The following is a 24,619-nucleotide window of genomic DNA, read 5'->3' as shown; positions in this document are numbered from 1 at the left end:
CGGTAGTTTGTATGGGGTGTCTCCTGGTAAAAAATATTCATGCTCCTAGTGTTGAATGACGGAACACAAAAATTAAACTTATACAACAATTCAGGGCAATAAATCATGCCATTCAACAACTTGTAGACAAGCAAAAGATCCAGGAGTAACCTCCTCGACTCCAAAGAGGGCAAGCGTAGAGAGGACCTCGCTGCTTCATAGTCCAGGTGCCGAAATGAGAGACCCAACTTGAATGCACACATACGCAGAAACCTATTCTGAACTCTCTCGAGACAGGCGATGTGAGTGACGTACGACGGCGACCACACAACAGAGGCATACTCAGCAATACTTCTAACAAATGTGCAATACAACAACCTGAAAGTTTCAACCGTGAAGAACCTGCCATTTCGCTGAATAAAACCGAGCAGCTGCATACACCTCTTCCTAACCTCAGACATATGACTGCAGAAAGTCAACTTAGAGTCCAACAATACACCGAGGTCCCGAACCTCACTCACTCTCTGCAAACAACAGTTGTCGATATGATAACTATGGTCTAGGGCTCGGGAGCGATGAAATGATATAAGGTGACATTTATCAATATTTAACGACAATCTGTTAAGCTTTTATATTGGATGTTATATGTTTTGGTGTAAGTCCTTGTCGTTTACATTCTAAAAGAACACACAAGTCTGAATATGGAGTTGTTCCTAGAGATAACTCTTTTCCTGTTGGAAAATAACTATTGTGTGTTCCGAGGAGAATATTACCTCCAAGTATTCGGTTGTGCAATTGGTTCAAAATTAAGCCCGAGACTGGCTCAGTATGTTATGGACCACTTAGTGAAATCAAGTATTGGAAAATTGCCATTCCGGATACCATTCCTAAAAAAATTTGTAGATGACATCTTTACATCTGTACCAAAGGAAGAAACCCAGACCATATTGAGCAGCTTCAATTCATACTCCAATAATTTACAATTTACTTTAGAAGTAGAAGATGCCGAACTAAGTGTGCCCTTTTTAGACACGAAAGCACAGAGACATGAAGATGAAATAAGATTAAAATGGTACAGAAAAGAAACAAATTCAGATAAGATGATACACTTCAATTCCAATCATAACATAAATATGAAAATAAATGTGATAAAACAAATGAAACAAAGAGTAAGTAAGATTTGCCACGAGTCATATGAGAGGGAAGCAATTAACAGATTACTTGAAGTGTTCAGACAAAATGGATACCCAAATGGAATGTTAAATGAGTTACTGTTCTCCACTCACACAACAAACATCCAACCCCAAAGAAACGAAAACATAAATGAAGAGACCCGCTATGCTTCCTATCCAAACATAAACGGATTGACACAAAAATTAAAAAGAATATTTCATGAAGAAAATGTAAAGATTGCTGTATATAACCAGAAAACAGTAGGAAATTTGTACAAGAGACTAAAAGACCCAATACCAAATTTATTGAAAAGCAATGTTGTTTATGAAATTGAGTGTGAAAACTGTGAAGGAAGATATATCGGACAAACATCTCAGTGGTTGAAAATCAGGCTAGCGTTACATAAATCAGATATAACAAAATATCATGAGAGATGTGCGTTACCAACACACGCTTTCAATTCAAATCACGAAATTAATTTCCAGGATGTGAAAGTATTGAGGTTAGAAAAAAATTACCAAAAAAGAATTATATTAGAAATGATAGAGATAAATAAACAAGGAAATGCCATCAATAAAAAAACAGACACAAACAAATTAAGTACCATATATAAGTACCTGTTAGAACAATCAGAAAGAAGCTCCATATTTTTCGATGGTCCAGTCGATGGTTAGATGTCAAGTGTCATATAGAAATACTGAATTGACACAATAAGTAAATAATCAAAAAATATTTGTTCGGTAACTCGGTGATGTCCAGTAAAATTGATTTTATGTTTAAAGACCAAATGTTCTAAGCTTTGGAGAGCTCCTATATTATATAACCTCAACAAAAATGAATTGTAAAATTTATGTATATGTTTGTATTTCAGAAGCCCTGATGAAGAATAAAATAAATATTCGAAAGCTTGGCATAGAATGAAGAGTTTGACTTAAAATTCTCCCATCAAATTAGTCGTTATACCCTTAACTAAAAAACTGAATATATATATATACCGGGTGTCCCAGAGCTTTCAGGCCAGCAAATATCTCAGTTACCTGCGGAAAAAAAAAAATTGAAAAAAATACTTGTCATAGGAGACCATACGCTCTCTCATGCAGCATAGCAAAATCCACCCCCTGACAAACAACCCCCGAGAAACCACCCCTAACTTTTGTTTTTCAAATGGCACCCCCATGTTTGTTGTGCTTCAACTTACAGTTTTTTTCATTTCTCATTCAATGATGTATCATGGTAGCTAGAATGGCATGCAGAATTATGGAAAATAAAAATACAAATGAAATACGAATTTATACGCTCAGCTGTATTGTTACTGCAACATTATACTAAAGAAAATGTTTTATAACATAAAGTATAATAAACAAAAAGTTCTAACATTTTATTGACTCTTTTTTTTCAACATCCACTTTTTCTTGTCTCTACAATGTGGACTAATTCGATCAGTCCAATTAACAGTACCCACTAACGAATTCAATTTTATCGAGTGACTATCTTTACAACTACATATTATGATATATCATTGATTGAGAATTAAAAAGAGCTGTCAGTTGAAGCCAAACAAACATGGGGGTGCCATTTGAAAAACAAAAGTTAGGGGTGGTTTCTCGGGGGTTGTTTGTCAGGGGGTGGATTTTGCTATGCTGCATGAAAGAGCGTATGGTCTCCTACGACAAGTATTTTTTTCAATTTTTTTTTTCCGCAGGTAACTGAGATATCTGCTGGCCTAAAAGCTCTGGGACACCCGGTATATATATATATTTTTTTTTTTTTTTAAATTTCACACAGTTGTGGGATTCACCAGGTTACCCGGACCCGTGAGCCAAGGGCAACCTTCCTAGTCACTAATAAGGATATATAGCCTGTCGGATTATGCCAACCGTTCCCAGTATTACGGCCTTCTGCATCCATGCTATGGTGTTTGGAGGCAGGTTAAGTTCTTCTATATGTGCGGAACTTTTTCGGTGGACCAGCCCATTGGCGCTAATGATCAAGGGAAGTATTGTGACCGACTTCAACTTCCACATGTCTCTGATCTGACGAGCGAGGACGTTATATTTGGTGATCTTCTCCCCATATGCCTTTGACAAGTTGTTATCCAGGGGCACCGAAAAATCGATGATATGTGCGGTTTTCTTGGTCTTATTCCACACCACCATGTCCGGCCTGTTGTGCTCCGCACCCCTGTCAGTCACCACGGTCTGATCCCAGTATATATATATATATATATATTTACATCTGGCATACTTTATTGCGTCCTTTCAAAAGGCAACCTTATTGCGTCTCCCAGAAATACGCTACCTAGGTGGAATCTGATCGAAGTATATTAATCTACGCAAAAAGTTACGTAGTTTGGTCGTTTCAGATCTCAAATATCTTCATTAATAAAGAAGTTGATATACGCACATTATTGCGTCCTTTCATGGTCCTACCATTAGTGCGCCCGGCGTATATTTTGTTTTCATATGTAGCACAATGCTGCGTCCGAATTTTATTCAATCTTTCACCATTAGCATGTTGTTGCGTCCAGCGTAGTTGCCACATATGTTTTAGAATCTGATACAGTAGGATTATTCGAACTCGATGACGTGATCGTATTATAACATTGGCTCCAGTTATTACAACTTTTATCTTTCAAAACACCTCTATATTTATGATGGCTATCATCCTTAGTTTGTGGACTGCTCACTTAGAGAATCGTATTTCAGAATGTTTCAAACACTCTTTAAGTGTCTTTTTGTCAAGAAGAGCTTTAGTGATTATGTAATAATTTTAAAAACGTTATATATTTCATTTTCGTTTTTTTAATAACAAATGAATGTGAGAGGATGGTGCTCTGGAGATACCTTAAATTAGGAATGCATTAACTGCACAGTTGTTAGTTTATCCTACGTACAATTTGGCAGTCTGGAGAGTAAACTACTCGCTCAGGGTAGTTAAATGGACGGCGAATGAAATTCTCGAATTCGATAGAAGAGTTTGAATATGAATCGTATGAATCTTCGATATACAAGGACTCTCTTTGCTTATAGGAGGACGAAACCATTGAGCATATCCTCAGCCCAGCGGCAGACAAGGTTCGCTCAGGCTGGTTCTAGGGGAACTCATGAACTACTCCTCCTCTGTTATCACCTCTTCCCTTTGGAAGATGGCACTGGAGGTAGAAGTTTAGCTCTTTGAGCTTGTTTGTGTGCCACAATAGACCGCTTTGGTCGCGGTAGCAGGTCTGGGGGATTCGACAGATGCGCCGAACAAACTGTAACTGTAACTTTTCGATACAAAGGACAACTTTCCTCGAATGCAGGAAGACAGGGGTTTCAAAGTTTGCAATACCAACATTATACACAAAAGTTGGAAATGGAATGAGATTATTGAGATGTCAAGACCCACTCAAGGGAATAGTAGCTCATAATAAAATCGAAGTCAAAGAGCTGAAGTGCTTTGGAGAAGCTAATATCCGACATATGAATCGATCTTAAGCTAGTAGGAAAATCTATCACGCCAGCAGAACAAAAGATATTAGAAAGCCAGATTAGACAAGCAAAACTGAAGTTTTCATTCGAATATCATATGAGTGAACATATACTTTATATATTTCAAGAGATTGAAAGACCATGACTTGCTGTAAAAATCATCTTCTGCTTTTCTGGAGTCGGCTGAGCTGATGTCGGAAACAGGAGGATTTGTTCATCAAGATGGAGTGATACTAGATACTAGAATACTAGATAGAATAAGAAGAATATAATGCAAGTGGTCACCTCAACATCTTGCAGGGCTAGCCGTGATCGATGAAAACTCTTATGCACATCTTGTCCGCTTGCAGAATTCATACTTTATCAGGGTATATAGAGAGACACAATGCGAATTCCTTACTTCCATCTGAGAGAAGTTTATGGCATAGACAAATAACCAAAGCTCTCATTTGTACCTCCAGAGACCAAAGCAGTTTTTGAGAATGATAAAGCTCGCATATATTGCAATTAGGCTTTTTCAACAACTTGGCATATGCCAATAATAATAAATAAATAAAAAATATAAATATATAATATAATAAATAAAGCTCGATAAAGTTCTGCCAGAAAAAGAGCTCAAAGAATTTCTTGTGGTGTATTCCCTTCGCTGCCAAAAATAATGTGGTAGTGAACGAAGAACAGAAAAGTGAAAAATACAAAAGATCAATGTTCGAACAGGGGGCTTCATACCCAGGGCATAAAGTTTGAATGGTTAATCTGATTGAATTTTCAGATCTAAGAACTAATAACGTTACTGAATTGGAGATTATTCTGGCCTGCAGAACTCTGGCAGAATGAAGAACTATCTCAAGAACGTGGGGACAACACCTGGTTCTGTCACTAGGGCAAGAAAAGGGGTTCTGGACGTGACAATGGTCAACGCAGCTTCCAGAAGAAGTGTTAAAGCCTGGGAAATGGTGACCAAACCATCAATCTCTGACCATAGGATAATCGAATATAAAATAACAGAAGAGGAACTGATCCACCATTAAGATCTATCTGAAGCAAAACTTACAACAGTTCGAAACTAATTGGCCAAACCTCTCGCATTACGATCTGGAACAAAAAGTCGATCAGGGAATTTTAGATGCCTTCCACTCCAGTTATCCACTCCCGGAAGTTTGAAGAAGTGAGGATGCATCTAATTAATCCTATTCGTGCATGGACTCATGCCGACGATTTTAAAATCTTTGGTGATATAGGCTCTATTGAAGACTGCGTTTCCTGCAGCGTGTTTTGTGGACTCATTCTTGATTTGGTAAGGCAGAAATCAACTACCATTGAGCATTTTTGAGTGCAATGTCGCCACGTACACCAGAAAAAAGAACTATTTACTGTACAGTTATAGTCTTGATGGCAGCGTCCTGAGCAAAAAAACGGAGATAAAAGATCTTGGCGTTGTTTTGATCAAAGTTTTACATTTGCTCCTCATGTTAATCATTTACTTGGTACGAGGCCAAGATTGTATGAATTCATCGTGCGTATTTTCTGCAGATATTTTCTGATCCGGAAACCATGATTTTGCTGTTCAATACATTTGTGACGAGCAAACTGGAGTTTGGATGCATTGCTTGAAACCCAATATACGATTGCCATACACATCACAATGACATATATTCCGAGAGCTGGCGACGAAAATCGGCAAAAGATTTGTAATGGATCATAATTAAATATGAGTTAGTTTTGATGGTGTATATGAATCAGCACCCACGCTAAAAGGTCAGGTAGTGGAACATCTGACGGCGACGCTCTTTGATTTATATAAAATTACAATATCCGTACTTTGGGGTGACTGCTGGCTGCCTCTCTTCTATTGATATGTGGTCTGAATATTTTATTCACAAATTATATATGATATTCGAGCAGTAAATGCAGTTTCAGCCAATACAATTCTTTTGAAACAATATCGTCAAGGCAGCAACTTATGTGGTGTACTGAAACACCGCGTTTCACTAAAATGAGATCTGTGCACTTTTTCAAGTTTTCTGTTCTATGAACTAGTGACAATTTTCAATCATTACAAAATACTTGTAGAGTGTGTTGTAATTTCATATACCTACATCAAAGCGCGTCGCCGGGTCAGGTGTTCCACTACCTGACCTTGAGAGTGGGTGCTGACTTATGTACACCCTCAATACTAAATCATATTAAATTATGCGCCAGTACAAAACTTTTGCCGAATTTCGTTGCCAGCTCTCGGACTAATGGAGTCTGTTCAGAGAAGTTTTTTCGGGTAAGATCATGATGTTTTGTTGAATAAATTCGGTGCAGTTAAGCTTGATATCAGGAAGGGCGTTGTTTGTTTGAGGTTTTTTCATGGACTCTTGAATGGCACATCTACTCGCTAGAGTAGGATTTCATGTAGGACGCCCAAGTTCTAGACCCGTACGCTTGTTCAACCTTACTACGCCCAGAACAAATATATTGTTTCAGTCATCTGTGTACAATATGATTTGTTCTAAATTCAATCAGATCTCGCATCTCTGTGATATACACTTTGACAGACAGTCCTTATTAATTAATATATTACAAGGACACTACATATATACAAAAGTTTACATAATTTGTAGAACTTTTTAATTTTTTGGTAATGTCACTTCTAATCCCACAGCACTCAGAATACAAAAGGTCATGGCAAGAGGAGTAATCAACCCCACAATATCGCTCAATAAGCCAGACGGATAATTCACCGAAGGAGAACAGGAACGATCTTTCAGTTTTCCCAAAACAACCTTCACAGGTAGTAAACCCATAACTAGAATCGATACAGCAATATAGACCAAGAATCCTCGTAAGGAAGATTGGGATATTTAAAAGACGATATTTGGAGTGGGCAATGAATACCTTCAATCTATATAGATCACCAGAAGTGTAAAGAAAAATCCTAGAAGAGATTCGTCTTCATCTTCTGAAGATAACCACAAGCTGCTTAGAATGAGTCATATACACAGAAAATGGAGAAGGACAAAAGTTCCCTTCACACCAAAATGGGGACCCACAATCTTCAAGAACAATTAATTCAACATCGTTTCTATTGAAGACGATGAACAAAGTAGTAGATAACAACATAAGAACATAGAATCTGGTGAATACACCAATTCACAAATGCCAGATGGCCTACAGGACGACCGATCAACAAAAACTGCTCTGTATGACCGTATGACTCTATAGCTAGGTTCCTGGTCGCTCGGAAACTAAAGGAAATGAAGAGGCAAATACACTTGCCTCTAGCAACAAGGGAAGTTGACGTTTATTCATCCAGTGGAATAAAAAAAATTTAATTCACAAGTGAAATGAGATGACATAAGCATAAGCGGATAACGCACCTTTCATGTCAATTTATAAAGACGATAATTCTCTGGAAAGTGTTATCGTTTGATTTCTAATTGAAGTGGAATAAAATTCACGTGAGTTATAATTTTTATTCATTCGAAAAAATAATAATGACAATATCAGTCAAAAGAACACCATAAGGGCACTTCAATCGGACCTGCTATTGCTCTGGAGACAGAATCCAATTCTTCACCTAACAGACTTTCGGGATGACCTTGGAGCCTAGGAAGCTAAATCATTTCAGTTGTGCAAATACAACTTGGTTTACTTGTATACACAGTTGCTAGATTTAGGACGCAACATTATGCGTCGTGTGAAAGATGTATATTGACTGTATATCAGTTTTCATCATTTGAAGCGCCCCCGAAGCGGAAGTTGCGTGAACTAAAAATATACTTTAGGTTTCATGAGAAGCACTTTACTGCGTCTGGAGATATGTTTTTCAACATAGAATAACTCTTTTATCAAAAGATGAATGAAATCTATAGTTGTTCCAAAGATAGCTCTCGACGTCCTTCACGATTTGCGACCACCCCTATCGTTGTATCCCTCGAAATACCAGAGAAAACTTTGAAAAACAATGCTGCGTCCGGTATACGGACGCAGTATTATTCAGGACGCAATAGTGTATGGCCCAAAGACAATGTATGGACGCAACATAGTATGCTGGATAAATATATATATATATATATATATATATATATATATATATATATATATATATATATATATATATATATATATATATATATATACCTCTCCAATAAGGTTAATGGGTTCTTGGATCAAAACAGGCTGTATTATGTAAAACTACGTTTATTCTCGGTCGACGTTTCGGTCCACTTCTGGACCTTCTTCAGGACTCTACAATAATGAAGAATAAGCTACACAAATCATCCCTCAACTACAACATTCAAGAAACTTACAGAATAGCTGAGTTTGAAAAATTTTTAGTTCTTTTCAGCATCTATTGAGAACGAACAAAAAGATAACTGTCACAATACACAAGGACTACATGAAATCTGACTGATTTTTAACTTGAGAGGATACTCAATTAGTCAACTATCATCAAACACAGGAAGATTAAGGATTGCAATTAACAATGTGGCATGTACAATAGTTCATAGAATGAAATTTGAGGTTAGATCACAGACAATCAATCTGAACTCACAGAAATATCCCGGACAATTCTCTCATTCTTATAAGATATTAAAAAGGAATAAATGTTACTAATATTTTCTATGTCTTTTCTTGAGTTCATAACATTATCTGTTCGTTTGATGTGAAACATTTCCAAGAATGATCGCTTATTCAAATTACTTTCAAACTCCAGAATCTTGGTAGCATTATAATCTAATTCATGTTTGGTTTTTCGACTATGTTCCGCCAAAGCACAATTCTTTCTGGGATTTTTGATATCACTTTTGTGTTGAACTAATCTCTTTTTTAATTGTTGTGAAGTCTGGCCTATATAGCTTAAATTGCAAGAAGTACATGGTACACAATATACTACCCCTCTCATTTTCATTTTGTCTAACTTATCTTTTACTGATGAATAAAGTCTGCCTATATTAAATTGATTTTTTATCGCGATCTTGAAGTGAGAATCTTTTAATATATTCACTAATTTGTAGGTGACATCTGGTATAGCTGGTAAGGACACATAAAAAATATCTGCTAAATTTGCAATTCGCGATTCATTACCTACATCATGTGTTCTTGAGGATGTGTTGAAAACTAATCTGCTAATCAATCCTCTTGGATATCCGTTTTTTAACATCAAATCTTGAAGGATTACTAGATTTTTCTTTAATAGTGTGGGGTGCGAAATCTTAGTGATTCTTTCCTTCATGCCAACAATAAGATTAATTTTTTGTTTTAATGGATGATTGGATGAGAAATTGATGTATCTACCTGAACTGCTATTTTTTCGATACCAATCAATCTTTAATCTATTATCATTAGTTCTTATGATTCTCGTATCAAGAAATGGAACTGAATCATTTGTTTCCTCCTCCAATGTAAATTTGATGTATTGATTAAAACTGTTAAAACTATCTAACACAAACTGAATCTGATCGGCAGGAACCGCACAAAATATATCATCAACATATTTCTTTACTACAGGGATCAAAAACGGAATTAAGACCAGAACCTTAACTAGCACATATCTTTATTCAAATTTTTGGATCACCTATGGGCTTAAAATTGAGCCCTATTGTCGCAAGAATGGTGATGGACTATGTGCTAGATAAGGTTCTGGCCTTAATTCCGTTTTTGATCCCTGTAGTAAAGAAATATGTTGATGATATATTTTGTGCGGTTCCTGCCGAACAGATTCAGTTTGTGTTAGATAGTTTTAACAGTTTTAATCAATACATCAAATTTACATTGGAGGAGGAAACAAATGATTCAGTTCCATTTCTTGATACGAGAATCATAAGAACTAATGATAACAGATTAAAGATTGATTGGTATCGAAAAAATAGCAGTTCAGGTAGATACATCAATTTCTCATCCAATCATCCATTAAAACAAAAAATTAATCTTATTGTTGGCATGAAGGAAAGAATCACTAAGATTTCGCACCCCACACTATTAAACAAAAATCTAGTAATCCTTCAAGATTTGATGTTAAAAAACGGATATCCAAGAGGATTGATTAGCAGATTAGTTTTCAACACATCCTCAAGAACACATGATGTAGGTAATGAATCGCGAATTGCAAATTTAGCAGATATTTTTTATGTGTCCTTACCAGCTATACCAGATGTCACCTACAAATTAGTGAATATATTAAAAGATTCTCACTTCAAGATCGCGATAAAAAATCAATTTAATATAGGCAGACTTTATTCATCAGTAAAAGATAAGTTAGACAAAATGAAAATGAGAGGGGTAGTATATTGTGTACCGAGGGGTGAACCGGTCATGAAAATGTTGTACACCACAATTCAGACAATTCACGCAATTCCTATAATAGCATATAAAACAATTCAGACAATTCAACAATTCACACAATTCAAGAAAATTCATGGCAATTCACGGCAATTCACGGACAATTCAATACAATTCATGGCAATTCAATACAATTCATGACAATTCAATACAATTCATGACAATTCAATACAATTCATGACAATTCAATACAATTCATAGTTATGTATTTTTTTTTTGAATATATATTTTGGGAATTTTCTTCACATCACACTATGAGAGGTCTGAAACCACTCAATAATATATCTTATAGATATAGCCAGATAGTAGTTAAGGCTAACTAAGGCTAGCTTACAGAAATTGCTTCTATCCATGGATATCCTATACTTCATTGTTCGATGTACTATTAACCTCCCCTCATCAACATAGTTATATAGTTATATAGGCTGATTCAAACAACTTTGAAATTCAACTGAATAAAATGTTGTGAAAACGACCTAATATAGGAAAAGAGCATTCCCTTCCATAACGACAATTTTGAAAATTGAGGTATAAAATTGTATGATCCGAAAAAATACTTTCAGGTAAATTTTTTAAAATTCCCTCAGCAAATGGCTCTAGAGTTATTCTGTGCATAAAATCTTTTTGGTCAAAATAGGCAACCCTAATATTGAATACAACAGAGCGTACCCGTTCGTAACGACAATTTTTGTAGGTTTTTCCAAATTGAGTTATAAAATTTTATGAAGCGAAGAAATACTTCTAGGTGGAATCTTTTGAATCAGTACCTTCTATCAAACGCAAATTGATCGAGTAGTTGAAAAAAATGGTTACTGTGCAAGCTATTAATTTTAAATCATACATCAACATGTCGAGTTATTTTACGGAATTTTATGAAAGTATGTGAAGTACTACAAAATAATAACACAACTTACCAGGTTTCAGAAACATGGTGCGTTGAAATCAAGATTGTGTTCTCATGAAAGTTGTTCGTTCAATTTATATGGAATAACAAAGAGCTTACAGAATAACAAACAAGAGATTCGACACACGTGAAATATCTATGTCTACTTTTTGAGTGCTGAAAACAATTATTAATATTATTAATTCATCTTCACTGATTAATCAACTGAAAATATATCCCTCTCCGAATTGCCCAATTCGGTGATCCTTAGTAAGTACCTACATATCTAGGAATTCATTCAACGCGGACCTTAATTATTACATTACTAAAGCTCTATTGATTACAAATGGTATAAGCGAAATATATGATTTATATATTATTTGAAACATTAGATAAATGTTTCAAATAATTTTTATTTTAGACTTGGAGAAACATCTCCAAGCGAGTCTCCAAGTCTTAGATGAACCTCCGAATGATCTTTGTCAGGTTGAGAGGGAAGAAGCTGTGAATATATAATTGACATTATTGCAATCGATATACCGATATAGACCGACATTTCGAATTAACATCTTCTCAGAAATTATAAAAGTGTTAAAAATGAGGTTGAAATAACCAAAATTATATGATATGCATTGAAGAAAGAACGCCCGTTCTTAACAATGATTTTAATGGGTTATTCCCAACAGAGTAATAAAACGGTTTCAACCAAAGGAATCGTTTCAGGTACCTGCTATTGAACGCAAAGAGATCGGGACCGATATTCACCAATATTGTTGGTGAATAGTCCCTGTACAGGTTAACAATGTGTTTTGATGACTGTTCATGATGTAAAATGTTATATCGAACCAATTTACTCTATTCTCAAGAATGCACATGTATCGGGAAAATTTGAAATTTTTAACTTTGAATCCCTTCAGTCCCCCCGTACGGGCTGAAAATGAGCTTTGATGATTTTCATTAGTATAAATCAAGGTATGAATAATATCCGATTGCACCATATCTCATTCTTTTTCCAAGAGAAACTCAAATAATAAAACGAGCATTAATATCTTTTTCAGAACTGTAAGAATTGTATACTGAACAATACAGTTATCCTTAGAGCGCGGCGTTGACAGATTGTAACTGTGGATGAAAGAAACCTGGCTTCACACCCGTAGGAAATTATTGTGTATCAATAAGAAATAATGAAAAAATTAGATGTTGTATAATTCTTAACTGCTCAATCTTATATCACTTTAATTCAAATCACAGAATACAGCAATTAAACTCGGAGTTTGCACGTTTGCGCCGGCATGCGACTATATACATGTCTACATGAATATGACTATATACATGTCCATATACATGTGCAAACCTCCCTTTCTGCTTCCTAATAGTTGGACAGGTTGGACACCTGTGAATTGCAAGACAGCGAATCGCCCAACAATTAGAAAATGCATTGCAATTCATAACAATTCCAGACAATTCATGAGAATTTTCGAACAATTCACGGAAATTAATAGTTCAGAACAATTCTTTATAATTTACGACGATGGGCAAGTTTCCTAAAATTCCAAAATCGAATTCAAATTATTTATGGAAACCCATTTCCATTAGTTATCCAACACGTAAGAGATTCGCTTCAAAATTCAGATATACACCCTTCGAAACTTAATAAACATTCGATTGTGTAAAAGCGTGTAACGTAGAATGCCCTTACTACAGTCTAGTAATTTTTGTCAATTCGACACCAGTGAAACCGATCAAGAAAATGTAGAATTCCATATCCACCGAAATATCCACATATTACAAAAAAAAATTTCTGAATTCTATACCTTAGAACATATCCATGTTCTATAAGAGAGCTCTTCTGAAATCACAATTTCCGACCGAATGCAATGTGTTAAAATTAAAAAAAATAAATTTCCATATATTTATTTGAGTTATAAAAATTCTTAGATTTTGAAATTTAGAAAAATAGACCATTCTCCACAATTCACGACAATTCTCAACAATTCCTGACAATTCACACAATTCTTGGCAATTCACAACAATTCTTGACAATTCACCACAATTCCTGGCAATTCATGACAATTCTCAACAATTCTTGGCAATTCAATTCAATTCATGACAATTCCCGCAATTTGTACACCACAATTCACGACCGGTTCACCCCTCGTTGTGTACCATGTACTTCTTGCAATTTAAGCTATATAGGCCAGACTTCACAACAATTAAAAAAGAGATTAGTTCAACACAAAAGTGATATCAAAAATCCCAGAAAGAATTGTGCTTTGGCGGAACATAGTCGAAAAACCAAACATGAATTAGATTATAATGCTACCAAGATTCTGGAGTTTGAAAGTAATTTGAATAAGCGATCATTCTTGGAAATGTTTCACATCAAACGAACAGATAATGTTATGAACTCAAGAAAAGACATAGAAAATATTAGTAACATTTATTCCTTTTTAATATCTTATAAGAATGAGAGAATTGTCCGGGATATTTCTGTGAGTTCAGATTGATTGTCTGTGATCTAACCTCAAATTTCATTCTATGAACTATTGTACATGCCACATTGTTAATTGCAATCCTTAATCTTCCTGTGTTTTATGATAGTTGACTAATTGAGTATCCTCTCAAGTTAAAAATCAGTCAGATTTCATGTAGTCCTTATGTATTGTGACAGTTATCTTTTTGTTCGTTCTCAATAGATGCTGAAAAGAACTAAAAATTTTTCAAACTCAGCTATTCTGTAAGTTTCTTGAATGTTGTAGTTGAGGGATGATTTGTGTAGCTTATTCTTCATTATTGTAGAGTCCTGAAGAAGGTCCAGACGTGGACCGAAACGTCGACCGAGAATAAACGTAGTTTTACATAATACAGCCTGTTTTGATCCAAGAACCCATTAACCTTATTGGAGAATTATACGATTGGAGTTATTTAGTATTGTTATATATATATATATATATATATATATATAAATTGTGTAGTGTTCTTATCGACCATATATTATTTAAACAAATTAGTTTTATCGGGTATGTGGTCTAATTCCAAGTAAAACAGCCAATAAGCTCTGTGTTAATCTTTACTTCTCAATATTTCGTTAACAGTTGTCAACTTCTTCAGAAGAAACTGCAAAATAATGAAACGTGAAAACAAGACGAAAACACAAAACGGCATTACTTACAAGATGTACAAAACATTAATCAATAATACCGACTGCAATCAACATTAATAATGACATATTTCCTAGAAATCAACTTAAAAAACATGAAAAATCCCCAGTCATTATACATTACATAGCTAACGGTGGAACGATACTACGCTGTAGGCACAATACGCCATCTCATGAGAAGATAACAAAATGAAGACCACAGAACCCTTTATGTTTTAATTTTCAAACCACTATAAAACATTCAAGATGTCACTATAAACCACACTCATACGGTCCGTGTCCGATTTAAAGTTCACTGCATAATGCTGCTGGCCAATCTGTAACATTTCGAGGAATAACCTATATACGTCCGTTCTACGAGAGACTCTCAGTAATTACGTATTTCATCACAATGTCAAATCACTTCGGAAACTATTTAGTCGAAAATATGTAACGAACATAATTGACGTTTATACGAACTCATTGAAGACATACCAAATCTATTTATTTACATGGAAAATACAAGTGATCAGTAGCTTGAAGAGAGTTACTGTTGTTTATCTTCTTTGGCTGAAGGTTGAAGACGTTACATCAGTTGTAGAATTCAAAAAAATTAACCCAAAAATGAAATGCATTTGATGCAGTGTTAGCATTGAGTTGAATACTCAAAGGTGGTAGGGAATGGGTATCTATTGAAGAAGTGAACGGATTATTACAAGAATGTTGAATTCTTCAACAGAAATCATCTTGCTTGAATGGTAGTCAAAATAATTAAAAGAAGTTTGAAGCAAGAGGAGCTTCACCTTCAAACAAAACAACTGGCTCGTATTCATATATTTTACGTTTGGTAAAAGTGTCATGGTTTTCGAGATATAGGGGATTTCCGATGAATCACCCCAAATAATAATAATAACTGGATATTGACATTTTTCATCATAGCGGATCAAAAGAAACTCCTTGATTTAATGGCATTTCTTAATTGCTCGAGGAGTCTTTCGCGATTTTTCAGTACATAGGGTGTTTCACAAGTAAACGGACAAACGAAAACCGGGAATAGAGGGCATTGAGCTGAGTTCAAAAACACCCCATATGTGTGTCTTAGGCATTCCGTTTCCGATATACAGAGGAGTCTATTCAAATTTCCAGAATTTTCGTTCAGCCATAACTCCAAATATTTTAGTTGGATTCGGCTAAAAATTCATTATCCGCTTAAGCTTGTAAGTTTCAATAAAACAGAACATTAAAAGTTGACGAGCACAGGACCGGACTCATTGAGGATATATTCAAATTTAAACTCATGCAAAACAGTCTGTTTGTAGTTTTTCTTCTTCATAATTTTGAATTTTTCAGGTATCTGCATTGATTTTCTCAAAATCAATGAAACTTTGGTATGCCTTATCAATGGATTATTTTTAATGAATAATTGTTTGGTGGTGAAATGCCTCTGGAAAAAACAGCGCTGCATATTGACTTTTACTTCACATTAATTATCAATGGGATGAATATTATCGCCAATCAAATGTGGAAATCTAAAAATGGAATTGGAAATTTTCAACTGAATTTTTTCGTTCTCAATATATGTCTTGCATTTGTTTTTGATATTTATAGCATATCTGGTTATTCAGATAAGTCATTTACAGTGATAATAAGCTTTATTATTGATAATGAACAAAAATAGAAATAAAAAACTACGCTATCATGAAAATAATAATTATAACTTGATATCTTCCGAATGAATCGCTTTTTATGGACAACGTGGAACTGAAGTAGTTTTCCGAACTGACTTTCACCTCATTTGGTCTTTTAGTGAAGGTAATGATTGGCACTTCGAATAAGTATGATAAATGCACTTTCGAATTCTTCACTGATTCCGTTATAGTCATTATTGGATCTATGGAAATCTATGGATTGGTCTGGTCTTATTACAATTTGTTATTGAAACATTTATGATATTCATGCACCAGCGAAAGTATTTATCAGTATTTCAGGTCATTTCATTAGAAGAGTAGGACCCCAACATTGGACTGCTAGATCTCCAGATCTGACAGCCCGCGATTTCTTCCTTTGTTTTTATTCACACAACTAGTTGTCCATAGAAAAACAGATTCATTCTGAATCTCAAGTTTTAATTTTTAGTTTCAAGGTAGCGTAGTTTTTCCATCCATATTTGGGTATTATCAATTTTGAAAAATTTTATCATTGTGAATGACTATTTTGAAGACCGAATATGGTATAATTGTTGAACATATTCAACAGAATATTCTTTGAAAAAAAATCAATTAAGAATTTCTAAATACATTTTCATGAGTGCTCTATTCCTCAGAGGCGTCTGACCAAAACAATTATTTCTAGCACATGATCAACAGGTGGGGCAACCCAAAAATCAATTCATTTTCAGACAATAATAATGCAGATAACAAAAAAGTTAAAATTATGATCGAAAAACTACATCCACGGTGTTTTTATCAGTTTGAAGTTAAGTAAAGCCTCACTGAGCCCGGTCCTGAATTTTGTCGAATTTTAATGCTCTGTTTCAATAAAATTAACAACTCAAGGCAAAATATAAATTTTCAGTAGACTTGATCGAGAATTTCAGGAGTTATAGCCAAACGGAAATTCGAGAAATTTCAAAAAAACCCGAAGAAACCTATATATAGGGTGCTCCAAAACTATTGAATCAAACGTCATACCACGATAGAGTAGATCAAATACTATCGAATGACACCAACATTAGTTGAGCGAAAATGTACCGTTTCTGAGAAAAGCTAATCTAAAGTTGCCGATTTTCGAACTATTTTTCAAATCACAAGGCAAATTTTTGATTAAGGATAGCGTTTTTCTCCCATATTATCACCCCTGTTTATGCTGAGTATTGAAAATAATGTAGAAAAAACAATTGTTTTAATTTACATTTACTTAGGTTATGGTTATCGATCAACTACTTAAAATAAATTCAATTAGGGGAGATAAAACAATAATCGTAGTTCAATATAATTTAAAAACGATATATTTTTTCACAAACTGGCCCTGATATTAAGAAAAATAGTTCGAAAATCGGCAACTTTAGGTATTTTAATAAAATTCTGATTATTTTGGAAACGGTACGTTTTCATCGAACTAATGTTGGTGTCATTCGATAATATTTGGTTTACTCTATCGTGGTGTGACGTTTGATTAACTGGTTTTGGGTCTTTGGACACCCTGTATATGGGATGATTTTGAACTCAGCGCAATGCCCTCTATTCACGGTTTTCATTTGTCTGTTTACTCATGAAACACCCTGTATACTCCTTGTACTCTGAAAATTTTTAAACAAATGCCCTCACCGTCATATGAAAATTCAAATTCTTCTTGTTGTGAGAAACGTTCATCCAGAGACTCTGGTTCATTCCTTTACCAAACGCCGAGCCTGGTTACATTGCCCGTTAGAAAAATGAAATCGGCATCTGTTTACTGCAAAACACGTGTTAATGCTGATACGAAGGGTTCAAGCCAGGCGGTGGCAACTCATTCAAATAATTTTGGACCACGACTAACAGCGTACGCTGTTAGAGCGCTAGTGTCGCTTTCCTTGGCAACACAGAAATTCCCAATTGGCAACCACGCAATTGGCAAATCCAACCATAAAACTCAAAATGTAAACAAACTTTGACGTTTGTCAGTACTCTTTTCGAGATTGTACGGCTTAACAGAGTTTTTCTGGTAAATCAAGATATTTATTGGAATTATCGGAAGTGAATTAGTTTCGTAAAGAAAGATAAACATTCTTTGGAAATACTTCATTTAAAAGGGATGACTTGTGGAATAAAATCGAGCGATGATATTGGTAATCCACTGTACCTAGACACAAATTCCTATTATTTCACAGATTCTTTCTTGAAGTAAACCTGGGTAATAATGTTGAGGTAGCATATACTAACTTTGTGAAGGAGGTAGAAGCTAAACATCTTGATAAGTAAAGCGTTTATGTGGAAATTTTAAAGTATCTATTTGAAATATTTCAATTCCATGTTATGATATAGGTATTCCTCATACTGAAATCTCAAGAGACATAAATATGATTCAGCTCATGGAACAAGTTCTACAGATGAGAAAAAGCATTCATTTGGAAGTATGAAAATTATGAAATTGTATTTCTAAATCGTCAATTGAACTTAGCTGAAAACTCTCGCAAAGAAAAGTCGTTCAACCTAACTCCTGCCAGTTGAATGCACTGTTATAAATGCCTTTTCCAATAGCTTTTCGGAATCAATATTTCTATTCAGAAACCCAGACAATAATCCCAATATAACTTCTCCAAATAATAATTATGATACTTTGTTGGATAACGTGAGATAAGAGAAAACATAAGAAACAAAACTTGTTTTGACTTGCAATACTAGCATTAGCCATTTTTCACCCTTGCAAAATAACTCGAGGTGCTGTTTCAAATTGACGGGCACGCATTGAAGGATGGCCGAATTAGAGAAATAATGAAAAATTCGAGAAAAAATTTAAGTTGAATAGGTAGAATAAAAGAAGAAAAATCTTCCTGTTCATAATTTCATTACTTTTTCTGAGTACCATCAGGAAAAGAAATACAAGAAATCATATCATCCTTTATTTTCCTATAAAACTCAAAATTTTTCTCGAATTTTTCATTATTTCTCTGATTCGGCGCTCTTTCAATGCGTCCTCGTCGATTTGAATCTCCCGCCTGCTGCTAGTAAGGTCCGGTCGGGAGGAAGCGGAAGCCGCACGGGCAAAAAGAACGTAGTTTCACAATACGCTGTTGCAGCGCTAGTGTCGCAGACAAAAAACACGGTCAAGAAGATTAGCACGGGAGTTACCATTCTCTTGATGTTTATGTTCTGTGGTTCAAGCTTTTTTACCTGATTCGAGCTTTTTAGGAAAGAATTGCTCAAGATGCCGATTTCGAGTAACATTTAGTATTGCGTATTATATTGGATAAAATTGAATTTATTCCATGGATGATTCCAGAATTATTGATGTCCAGAATGCTCCAGAATGATGAAAATTTTCAGATTTCATTGAAACTCTTGCGAAAATTATCTCGTATATTGTCAAGTTTAGATGTTAATTCATTCAGAACTTTGAAGTTCGGCAAATAATGATGTAAATAATTCAATATTCTATTTGCCTCAAGACTCGAAACTTTTCGAGAAACGATTTATTTCATGATTTGATGACGAATAAATCAAAAAATTATGTGTGTTGATATTATATTTTCATTCATTGAAAAATATTAAGAATAATGAAGTTCAACAAATGATACGAACAAGATACTTATTCAATTAGCCTCATGATCCGAAACATTTCAGAATTTATTTCATGTTTAGATAATCCGCTGCATATCGTTGTTCACAATTCGACTGTCAATTTAGGACTAATTATAGAACGATTTAATTAATAGATCAAAAGCTTTCGAAAATGTTGGTCAGTCTATAAACTGACAACTCATTTTGTCAAATGACGGATTTCAGTATCAGACTGCAACATAGTATAATGAGAGTTCAAAAAAATTTGTATAGACTATAGAATTTAGATGGTTGATATTATGTGTCGCTAACAGTCGATCACATTTCCTTCAGCGCAGTTGTTGTTTTGAAGAAAAAGTATAATAGTAAATTCTCGCAAAATCCAAAACTCGACATGTATAGGCCCAGTTGTTCAGTTCGGGATTAAAGTTTATCCTAGATTAATTTTGACATTTCAGTTCAGTTCTGTTAGGTAAATCTAGGATCATCTTAAATCTCGGACTGATCCTGAACTGAACAACCGGGCCTAATAGTAGCAACGAAGCATTAATTACATAATTCGGTATATTATTGGAATTATACTAATTTCTTATAGCGGAGAATAGTGGTTTTTAGCCTCGGGATTCACGAAATTCATTTTATTATGTTTTTTTTTTTAAGGTGAATCGGCCCGAAATCTTGGACCTCCTGACCTGCTAGTTTCGTATACTTCTATGACAATAGCATAATAACACAAATTTCAACATTTTCACAGATATTTCTGAATTTAAGCGAGAGACACATATATGATTTCTATGACTTCACCCCGTTTTACGGTATTCGAATTTGTGTTGATTTGAAGGTTGACATTTTATTTCGTTATGTTTCGGCCTCGGATCTTTTCTTAGCGTGGGTTGCATATTGTTTTTTTCCTTTTATTCTTATGCTTATATTTCTATAATTTGATTGGTCGAACTGTAACACGTGATATGTAGTACTTTATCCTATAATTGGGATTCTCCTGTTGGGTGAAATAAAGATTTATTATTATTATTATTATTATTATTTAAATTGGATGAACTGTTTGTTTTGAAAGATGACTTTCTGGATTCTTTTACGGCCAGGTTAACATAAAATACATTAAAACTCTGAAAAATTTGATGAAATGAAAAAAAAAGAAATATTTTTCTTTCTTGCAATAACGCCAGTAGTTGTCGCTACGGTTAATAGTGTTTCAATGGAAGTATTATATTTGATATCAATTCGGTGAACTACATTTTCTAATGATATTATCGCATCTGAGTCCAGGTATTATTACACCTGTCTTTCTACCGAACCCTACGGAAAATTTTATAACAAATGGTTTTGAACGAATCCCCATTCTACTATTATCGCCATTAGATGGCGATGTAAACATCAAACTCATAAATTTAATACTTTAAAATTAGAAACATAGTTATGTATACAAACTTTGAGTTTTACGGTTACGTCCATTGTGAATCGGCACTAAAGAAAAAGAAGAATACATCTTAGCGTCATATATTGTGTTCTGTGAAGCGAAAGTACTGGAACACTTAAAGAAGAAGAAGAAGAAGTGAAAGTACCACAGACAAAGAGAAGGTTTATTTCTGTAACCTGAGAACGCCGCATTAGTGTGACTTAGCGAATTGAAATAGGTCAGTGCTGGGTTCCAACAAAAGTTGTTATAGTGAGAGTTGTTCAAGATTGTGTCCAATATTCCATACAGTTTACAAAATTAAAAGATTTGACATGAGTAAAGGAAATTTCATTATGAAGACCAATTGGGCGATATGAACCTCATTTCACAGACAAAAACCTTATAATAATAGATAATACGAGAATAGTATATCAATGTTCAACTAGAGTCTTCAATTCGAATTTTCAGCGTTGTCCTTTGTATGTTTATTATATTTATTTTGTATTTCCAAAACTAAAGTGGTTTATACATACAGTGATCAGTGGTAATTCGTTATTGAAACTATTCATCATCCATTTAATTCTATCGTTACTCTGATTTTTAACGATTTGTGTTATTCTCCTGTGTTATTTACAATGCCACGTGCCAGAAGATCTGATACATCTCAACGATGCCGCAATGCTACTAGGCTTCGGAATATTTAGCGTCAATTCTCTGTAGACGATCAAGAAAAAGCACGGGAGCAGCGCCCTGTAAGTATGGCCCGACTTCGTGAGTCACAAATACCAGAGCAAAGAGAGGCAGTAGGTCGAACTACTCAGATGAATATGAGACAGCTTCGAGCTAATCGTAATCGTCCACGAACGAAAAGGAACCCAAATATAAATTTGAAAGGAATAGCTTTTCAATATAATAGTTCAATGGACTACAGCTCTCACGATTCTGTTGTAATTGGCCCGATGGAAAGAGTATGCTGCTATCTCGATGCACTGAGGTTGGCTGTAGAAATTCCGGGATTGTGCTGTCTAAATGGCAAGGTGAAATTGCCATTATTGCCTTCTCCACCTGAACCATTGAATTCTCTCCTCCGTGGAGAAACATCCGAATCAAGACATTTCCTATCGAACACACAAAAATACAATAGGGTTCGCAAAAGACTTTATTTGGAGCAAATATAATTCAAGAACGTGGATTCAATCCAACATCCATGGTAAGAATATAATAGGATATATTCTAATGTCCTTAGATTTAATTAAAAGGGGGGGGTAATTGGTCAGAGGACTAATAGAGAAAAAACTCTGTACTTTTAACTAAGTCGACGTTTCATCAGTCTCTGCTGATTTCTCCAGGACTGCAAACAAACTTTATTTAGTCTACATTCAGAAATGTCACAACTAAAAATTCTTACCTAGTTATGTTACAGTAAGAAGATGTTATAAATTGTAAAAATCGTAAAAATCATGAAATCACAAGGAATCAATAAAACTCAAACAGCTTCAATAAATTAAGGTGAAGGTTCATAGAAACACGATCACAGATCAGAACATAAATGCTGAACACGATCGCAGAGATGCTTGGGAACGATGAAGTCACAGATATAGAGGACCATATATACTACCCTCACAAAGGAAAGTAGCCTGAACTACTAATGTTAACCATTATTTTTATTTTTATTTTTGTAAATTTGTAGTAGGTTCGTATAAATGGAACTTAAATTATTCGTGTCGGACCTATGGTTAACTGTGTCATTAATTTTAATATGTATCATCTCCCCCACGCTCCGCCCCAACCAGTCACGCGCAAAATCCAGAACAGTAACACCCTCAAAATCGAAATTATGGTCCTCAGTGAAATGATGATCAGCCAACGCAGTCCTCTCTTTCTTATATTTAAATTTGGGTTTGCAATCATATATATGTTGTTTTTTTTCTAGTTAATAGGTACTGCCTTGTCTGACCAACATCTCACTTCGGACATGACATACAAGGGATACTATAAATTACACTTGAACCCTGTAAAATGGGCGTCTCGCCCTTCAAGCGTGAAAAGAAGGCACTTGTGGATTCACCACTATAATAAGTCATAAACACCTCCCGTATTAGGTTCTTAATCAACTTAGTAATCTTAATAGACGCCTGTGGCAAAAAAGGTAATTTGAAATACATTCGTGAACTATTTTCCAACCTCTGTAGGCAACAACGAGGTTGATCTTTTCAGATTCACCTCATTCACTATTCTATGTACAAAGTTAGCAGGGTAATTGTTTTTTCTCAACAAGGTCTCAACTTCCAAAAGTGACTGTTCAACAAACACAGGACTACACAAGTTAAAAACTGTAAACAATAAAGATTTAACATTAGCGACTTTTTGTGATCTGCTACATGATGAGTCATAATTTAACAAGCGGCCGGAATTAGTAGGCCTCGCATACCATCTTGTCGTCAAAGATCCATCCTCACCTCTGATCACCCGAACATCCAGAAACGACAACATATGATCAACCTCACTTTCCATGGTGAACTTCAACCTGTCGTGGAAACCATTAAAGACCATCAGCAATTCTTGGGTCTTATCAGCTGGGACAGCCAAAAAAGTGTCATCAACATACAACTTGACCACAGGCAACCAAAAACTCAATTTACCAGTAGAAATCTCCACTATTTCATTCATAACAAAGTTAGCAATACCAGGGCTAGCTGGATTTCCCATTGCTGTACCATCACATTGCAGATATATGTAGTTTACCGTTGAAGAAGAAATAACTTGATTCAAAGACGAAGCTCACCACTTCCAAAAATAATTTTTTTTGGCATTTCAGTGTATGCAGACAACATTGACCACCTCCTCTCAAAGATGTTAAGGACCAATGTCTTTGGGATATTTGTGAACAAAGAAACCACATCTAGGAAAACTAAGATATATCCTGCCGGAATAGTAACATCATGAATGGATCCAACAAACTCAAATGAG

General features: G+C 34.9%; 1 protein-coding gene across 2 annotated transcripts in view; it reads left to right on the top strand.

Annotated features, from left to right (window-relative positions):
* Nucleotides 1–24,619, top strand: part of LOC123316059 (probable G-protein coupled receptor No18) — a 262,468-nt gene that overhangs the window by 179,139 nt on the left and 58,710 nt on the right. The window lies entirely within an intron of this gene.

The sequence above is a fragment of the Coccinella septempunctata genome, chromosome 6 (assembly GCF_907165205.1).
Source record: "Coccinella septempunctata chromosome 6, icCocSept1.1, whole genome shotgun sequence".
NCBI classification, from domain to species: Eukaryota; Metazoa; Arthropoda; class Insecta; order Coleoptera; family Coccinellidae; genus Coccinella; species Coccinella septempunctata.
The sequence above is the reverse complement of the archived record's forward strand: the minus strand, read 5'-3'. Positions and strand labels throughout refer to the sequence as shown.